Source organism: Euprymna scolopes, chromosome 42 (genome assembly GCF_053919585.1).
Source record: "Euprymna scolopes isolate OS-2025 chromosome 42, ASM5391958v1, whole genome shotgun sequence".
NCBI classification, from domain to species: domain Eukaryota; kingdom Metazoa; phylum Mollusca; class Cephalopoda; order Sepiida; family Sepiolidae; genus Euprymna; species Euprymna scolopes.
This window is the reverse complement of record NC_136523.1, coordinates 17,734,662-17,743,808: the sequence shown is the minus strand read 5'-3', so window position 1 is coordinate 17,743,808 and position 9,147 is coordinate 17,734,662.

The window sequence follows — 9,147 nt, the reverse complement described above, 5'->3', positions numbered from 1 at the left end:
CGAATCTTTATGAAATAGAACGGTTCAACAACGATTTCATTATGAAATAGAACGGTTCAACAACGATTTCATTATGAAATAGAACGGCTCAACAACGATTCTTTATTAAATAGAACGGTTCAACAACGATTTCATTATGAAATAGAACGGCCCAACAACGATTTCATTATGAAATAGAACGGCTCAACAACGATTTTATTATTAAATAGAAAGGTTCAACAACGATTCTTTATGAAATAGAAAGGTTCAACAACGATTCTTTATTAAATAGAACGGTTCAACAACGATTTCATTATGAAATAGAACGGCTCAACAACGATTTCATTATGAAATAGAACGGCTCAACAACGATTTTATTATGAAATAGAACGGTTAAACAACGATTCTTTATGAAATAGAAAGGTTCAACAACGATTCTTTATTAAATAGAACGGTTCAACGACGATTTCTTTATGAAATAGAATGGCTCAACAACGATTTCATTATGAAATAGAACGGCTCAACAACGATTTTATTATTAAATAGAACGGTTAAACAACGATTCTTTATGAAATAGAAAGGTTCAACAACGATTCTTTATGAAATAGAAAGGTTCAACAACGATTTCATTATAAAATAGAATGGTTCAACAACGATTCCATTATTAAATAGAAAGGCTCAACAACGATTTCATTATGAAATAGAACGGCTCAACAACGATTTCATTATGAAATAGAACGGTTCAACAACGATTTCATTATGAAATAGAACGGTTCAACAACGATTTCATTATGAAATAGAACGGCTCAACAACGATTTTATTATTAAATAGAACGGTTCAACAACGATTTCATTATGAAATAGAACGGTTCAACAACGATTTCATTATGAAATAGAACGGTTCAACAACGATTTCATTATGAAATAGAAAGGTTCAACAACGATTCTTTATGAAATAGAACGGTTCAACAACGATTTTATTATTAAATAGAAAGGTCCAACGACGATTTCATTATTAAATATAAAGGTTCAACGACGATTTCATTATTAAATAGAACGGTTCAACAACGATTTTATTATTAAATAGAAAGGTTCAACAACGATTTCATTATGAAATAGAACGGTTCAACAACGATTTTATTATTAAATAGAAAGGTTCAACAACGATTTCATTATGAAATAGAACGGTTCAACAACGATTTCATTATTAAATAGAACGGTTCAACAACGATTTCATTATTAAATAGAAAGGTTCAACAACGATTTCATTATGAAATAGAACGGTTCAACAACGATTTTATTATTAAATAGAAAGGTTCAACAACGATTTCATTATGAAATAGAACGGTTCAACAACGATTCTTTATGAAATAGAACGGTTCAACAACGATTTCTTTATGAAATAGAACGGCTCAACAACGATTCTTTATGAAATAGAACGGTTCAACAACGATTTCATTATGAAATAGAACGGTTCAACAACGATTTCATTATGAAATAGAACGGTTCAACAACGATTTCATTATGAAATAGAACGGTTCAACGACGATTTCATTATTAAATAGAACGGTTCAACAACGATTTCATTATGAAATAGAACGGCTCAACAACGATTTCATTATTGAATAGAACGGTTCAACGACGATTTCATTATTAAATAGAACGGCTCAACAACGATTTTATTATTAAATAGAACGGTTCAACGACGATTCTTTATGAAATAGAACGGTTCAACGACGATTTCATTATGAAATAGAACGGTTCAACAACGATTTCATTATGAAATAGAACGGTTCAAAGACGATTTCATTATTAAATAGAACGGCTCAACAACGATTTCATTATTAAATAGAACGGCTCAACAACGATTTCATTATTAAATAGAACGGTGCAACGACGATTCTTTATTAAATAGAAAGGTTCAACAACGATTTCATTATGAAATAGAACGGTTCAACAACGATTTCAGTATGAAATAGAACGGTTCAACAACGATTTTATTATTAAATAGAAAGGTTCAACAACGATTCTTTATGAAATAGAAAGGTTCAACAACGATTTCATTATGAAATAGAACGGCTCAACAACGATTTCATTATTAAATATAACGGTTCAATGACGATTCCATTATGAAATAGAAAGGCTCAACAACGATTTTATTTTTAAATAGAAAGGTTCAACAACGATTCTTTAGGAAATAGAACGGCTCAACAACGATTTCATTATTAAATAGAACGGCTCAACAACGATTTCATTATGAAATAGAAAGGCTCAACAACGATTTTATTATAAAATAGAAAGGTTCAACAACGATTCTTTATGAAATAGAACGGTTCAACAACGGTTTTATTATTAAATGGAACGTCTCAACAACGATTTCATTATGAAATAGAAAGGTTCAACAACGATTTCATTATGAAATAGAACGGCTCAACAACGATTTCTTTATTAAATAGAACGGTTCAACGACGATTTCATTATGAAATAGAAAGGTTCATCAACGATTCTTTATGAAATAGAAAGGTTCAACAACGATTTTATTATTAAATAGAACGGTTCAACAACGATTTCATTATGAAATAGAACGGCTCAACAACGATTTCATTATGAAATAGAAAGGCTCAACAACGGTTGTATTATTAAATAGACAGGTTCAACAACGATTCTTTATGAAATAGAACGGTTCAACAACGATTTTATTATTAAGTAGAAAGGTTCAACAACGATTTCATTATTAAATAGAACGGCTCAACAACGATTTCATTATTAAATAGAAAGGCTCAACAACGATTTTATTATTAAATAGAAAGGTCCAACAACGATTCTTTATGAAATAGAACGGTTCAACAACGATTTCATTATGAAATAGAACGGCTCAACAACGATTTTATTATTAAATAGAACGGTTCAACAACGATTTCATTATAAAATAGAACGGCTCAACAACGAATCTTTATGAAATAGAACGGTTCAACAACGATTTCATTATGAAATAGAACGATTCAACAACGATTTCATTATGAAATAGAACGGCTCAACAACGATTTCATTATTAAATAGAACGGTTCAACGACGATTCTTTATTAAATAGAAAGGTTCAACAACGATTTCATTATGAAATAGAAAGGTTCAACAACGATTTCATTATGAAATAGAACGGTTCAACAACGATTTTATTATTAAATAGAAAGGTTCAACAACGATTCTTTATGAAATAGAAAGGTTCAACAACGATTTTATTATTAAATAGAAAGGTTCAACGACGATTTCATTATTAAATAGAAAGGTTCAACGACGATTTCATTATTAAATAGAAAGGTTCAACAACGATTTTATTATTAAATAGAAAGGTTCAACAACGATTTCATTATGAAATAGAACGGTCCAACAACGATTTTATTATTAAATAGAAACGTTCAACAACGATTTCATTATGAAATAGAACGGTTCAACAACGATTTCATTATTAAATAGAACGGTTCAACAACGATTTCATTATTAAATAGAAATGTTCAACAACGATTTCATTATGAAATAGAACGGTTCCACAACGATTTTATTATTAAATAGAAAGGTTCAACAACGATTTCATTATGAAATAGAACGGTTCAACAACGATTCTTTATGAAATAGAACGGTTCAACAACGATTTCTTTATGAAATAGAACGGCTCAACAACGATTCTTTATGAAATAGAACGGTTCAACAACGATTTCATTATGAAATAGAACGGTTCAACAACGATTTCATTATGAAATAGAACGGTTCAACAACGATTTCATTATGAAATAGAACGGTTCAACGACGATTTCATTATTAAATAGAACGGTTCAACAACGATTTCATTATGAAATAGAACGGCTCAACAACGATTTCATTATTGAATAGAACGGTTCAACGACGATTTCATTATTAAATAGAACGGCTCAACAACGATTTTATTATTAAATAGAACGGTTCAACGACGATTCTTTATGAAATAGAACGGTTCAACGACGATTTCATTATGAAATAGAACGGTTCAACAACGATTTCATTATGAAATAGAACGGTTCAAAGACGATTTCATTATTAAATAGAACGGCTCAACAACGATTTCATTGTTAAATAGAACGGCTCAACAACGATTTCATTATTAAATAGAACGGTTCAACGACGATTCTTTATTAAATAGAAAGGTTCAACAACGATTTCATTATGAAATAGAACGGCTCAACAACGATTTCATTATTAAATATAACGGTTCAATGACGATTCCATTATGAAATAGAAAGGCTCAACAACGATTGTATTTTTAAATAGAAAGGTTCAACAACGATTCTTTAGGAAATAGAACGGCTCAACAACGATTTCATTATTAAATAGAACGGCTCAACAACGATTTCATTATGAAATAGAAAGGCTCAACAACGATTTTATTATTAAATAGAAAGGTTCAACAACGATTTCATTATGAAATAGAACGGTTCAACAACGGTTTTATTATTAAATGGAACGGCTCAACAACGATTTCATTATGAAAGAGAACGTCTCAACAACGATTTCATTATGAAATAGAAAGGTTCAACAACGATTTCATTATGAAATAGAACGGCTCAACAACGATTTCTTTATTAAATAGAACGGTTCAACGACGATTTCATTATGAAATAGAAAGGTTCAACAACGATTCTTTATGAAATAGAACGGTTCAACAACGATTTTATTATTAAATAGAACGGTTCAACAACGATTTACTTATGAAATAGAACGGCTCAACAACGATTTCATTATGAAATAGAAAGGCTCAACAACGGTTGTATTATTAAATAGAAAGGTTCAACAACGATTCTTTATGAAATAGAACGGTTCAACAACGATTTTATTATTAAGTAGAAAGGTTCAACAACGATTTCATTATGAAATAGAACGGCTCAACAACGATTTCATTATTAAATAGAAAGGCTCAACAACGATTTTATTATTAAATAGAAAGGTCCAACAACGATTCTTTATGAAATAGAACGGTTCAACAACTATTTCATTATGAAATAGAACGGCTCAACAACGATTTTATTATTAAATAGAACGGTTCAACAACGATTTCATTATAAAATAGAACGGCTCAACAACGAATCTTTATGAAATAGAACGGTTCAACAACGATTTCATTATGAAATAGAACGGTTCAACAACGATTTCATTATGAAATAGAACGGCTCAACAACGATTCTTTATTAAATAGAACGGTTCAACAACGATTTCATTATGAAATAGAACGGCCCAACAACAATTTCATTATGAAATAGAACGGCTCAACAACGATTTTATTATTAAATAGAAAGGTTCAACAACGATTCATTATGAAATAGAAAGGTTCAACAACGATTCTTTATTAAATAGAACGGTTCAACAACGATTTCATTATGAAATAGAACGGCTCAACAACGATTTCATTATGAAATAGAACGGCTCAACAACGATTTTATTATGAAATAGCACGGTTAAACAACGATTTCCTGTGAAATAGAAAGGTTCAACAACGATTCTTTATTAAATAGAACGGTTCAACGACGATTTCTTTATGAAATAGAATGGCTCAACAACGATTTCATTATGAAATAGAACGGCTCAACAACGATTTTATTATTAAATAGAACGGTTAAACAACGATTCTTTATGAAATAGAAAGGTTCAACAACGATTCTTTATGAAATAGAAAGGTTCAACAACGATTTCATTATAAAATAGAATGGTTCAACAACGATTCCATTATTAAATAGAACGGCTCAACAACGATTTTATTATTAAATAGAAAGGTGCAACAACGATTCTTTATGAAATAGAACGGTTCAACAACGATTTCATTATGAAATAGAACGGTTCAACGACGATTTCATTATGAAATAGAACGGTTCAACAACGATTTCATTATGAAATAGAACGGTTCAACAACGATTTCATTATGAAATAGAACGGCTCAACAACGATTTCATTATGAAATAGAACTGCTCAACAACGATTTTATTACTAAATAGAAAGGTTCAACGACGATTTCTTTATTAAATAGAACTGCTTAACAGCGATTTTATTATTAAATAGAACGGTTCAACAACGAGTTGATTATGAATAGAACGGCTCAACGACGATTTCAGTAGATTTGTTGACGGTTTATAACAAGAATTAGAGTACACTGAATTTGGAAACTTAAAAAACGACAATGTTATAGTCAACCGGGAAACAGTCCTGTAGTACTGTGTCCAATTGAAAAACATTTCTATGAAATAAACTATGTTCATGGAAGTTCTACGTCGTCATTTTCAATATACAGAGGGGGGGGGAAATTATTTCCAGTGGTTTGGGCTAGCCGAATTTTTGCTATGAAAGATTTCTAGTGATGGGGATAACATATATTGAAGCTCAGTCGATCACCTGCCAGGAAAATAATGAAAGATTAGAGAAGGACTAGCAATATCTCTTCTGTGAGAAAGGGACAGATGATTCCTCCCGTCTGCAAACCGAGCTCTAAACCGGCTTTGTTCGATGTAATCCTTCTGTACGCTTAACCTAAAGGAAAACAAACATTTAGAAACGGGTATGATTCTATAAATAACAGAAGAAAACAGAAGTATTATTAGCGGTCGTTAAATACACCTTCTCTATTGTGTAACAGATTAAAAAATAAAGTAATTAAATTCCTAGTTATCAAAACTAAACGGTTGTTTATAAGCAAACCGAAACAGAAATTACACCAAAAAATGTTATGGTGATTGTTTGGTGGACTGCGTCCGGTCTCATCTATCACAGCATCTTGAATGCGGGCGAAACGATTACGGCGGGGAAGTACTGCCGACAAATTGACGAAATGCACCAGAAGCTCCAACGTATGTGCCCGAGATTGGTCAATATGAAGGAACCAATTCTCCTCCATGACAACGCTCGCTTGCATGTTGCTCAACTGACTCTGCAGAAGCTGAACGAATTGGGATACGAGACTCTGCCTCATCCGCCATATTCACTGGACCTCTCGCCCAGTGATTATCACTTTTTCAAGCATCTCGACTACCTCCTGCGCGAAAAAGGCTTCAAAAGCCGAGATGATGCCGAATTGGCCTTCAATGACTTCATCGCTTCCAGAACTCCGGATTTCTATTCTAAGGGGATAAATAAACTTGTTTCTAGTTGGAAAAATGTGCTGATTCTAATTGTTCTTATTTCAATTAATAAAGTTTATTATAAAATAAGTTATGATCTTTTGAAGTTGAACGTCAAAAACCGACATTATTTTTGCACCAACCTAATATAATAGATTACCGTGCAAAACAAAATAGTCCAAATTGTAAAAAATGAAATAAAACTAAATCTATTGTTGTATTACTTTTATAAATATCATAATATTCATTTTATTATATAATAGAGAGATCCTTATTACATTATAGGAATAAATAAAAAGCACACTATACCTATCAAATTTGTTTTTCGCCTTATTATGTCGTGCGAATATCAATTATGTTTATGATTTATATGTCCTTATTTCATTGCGTAGTTGGGCCAATCTAAAAATTTAGGGCGAAAACATGTGTAAAACTTTTAAGGTAAAATTTAGTAACGTAAAACTCGTTGCATTAGAATGGCGATAAAGTTGCTAGAGCAGTTTTTGATATCGCCTAGGTTTTTGAAGCATTTCTCACGCAGAAAGTTGTCGAGATGTTTGAAAAGTGGTAGTCGGTAGGTGATTGGTCTGGAGAGTATGGCGGAGGAGACAGAGTTTCGTAGCCCAATCCGTTCAGCCTCTGCAGGGTCGGTTTAGCAACGTGTGGTCGTGCATTGTCGTGGAGGAGAATTGGACTTTTCATCAATTTGTTGACAGTACTTCTCAGCCGTAATGTTTTCGCCTGCATAAAAAAAAACTAATGGATAAGACCGGTCACAGACCACTAAACAGTCAACATGATCTTCTTTTCGTCTAACTTTTGAGCTGAGCGTTGCCGGTTGTCGTAAAGAACACACATTTCATCGAAACTCACAACCCGGTCAAGAAACGGGTCGTTCTTGTTGCATAAAAGAAGGGAAGATGACACTTCATAACGGTGTTCCTTTTTGTTATCGTTCAATTCGTGATGCGCCCATTTATTAATTTATCAGATCAGCTCGTATTGAGACGACCGTAGACAAGTGTATATTTATTTTCATTTTATTTATTTTTTTATTTTATTTATTTATTTTTTTATTTATTTTTATTATTATTTTTTTTTTTTTTACAAAAACATATTTCAAAATCGTCAGCAAGCTAGGTTACTGACATATCCGGGATAGTGTAAAGTCTTTAGATGATACAGATTTTTATTATTAAGTTCGGGAAAAATCTTCCCTTTATCAAAAAGTAAATTAAAAGTGATATTCAAAATGGCGGAAAAATCCGGTATGCAGAAACAGCATCTTCGCAGCACGACAAAATTGAATATTTTCATTGTCTATTTTTCATTACTTGTCTTTTTTTTTTTAAATGTCTATTTTTATATGAAAAAAAAATGCCTGACATGTATTTTATGTAACCGTTGACTTCCTGCCACTAATGACGCCGACAGAGATCTCAAAGGGAAAACTTTTCTCTTCCTTGCAACCTCTTTCCCACAGAAGAGACGTTGCGAGCCTGTCTCTGCTTTTATCTTTATTATTATTGTAATAGGTATAATTCTTCATCATCATCATCATCATCATCATCATCATCATAGCCTTGAGCCCCCTGAAGGGCAATGGCCATCCTCAACACCACACCAGTGTCCACGGTACTGGGCGATTCACTCCAGCTCCCCCAAGATTAGCCGATCTGCTTGGCGTCCGCCTTCCGGTCTGCTTTTCCAGGTGTTCTTTGGTTTTCGGCACTTAAGCGTCCTTTCAGCTTTGACCCCAGCACGCCATACTTTTTGCGGGTGCAAGACCTTCCTCTCCCAGAACTGGAGCCTCTCGGGTCTTTGTGGATGCTTTTGTAGCGAGGAGTTCTTTTTCGGGTTGAGATTGTTGGCCTCACGTTAACCTGTCCGGCATGGGTGACCCTACCAGTGAGAGGAATCTCCCGCCGGCTTAGCTCTTGGGGGTCACTGAGACACGCAAGCTTCTCAACCAACGCGAAGGTTGTACTCCCTTTGGATAGAATAGACATATATATATATATATATATATATATAT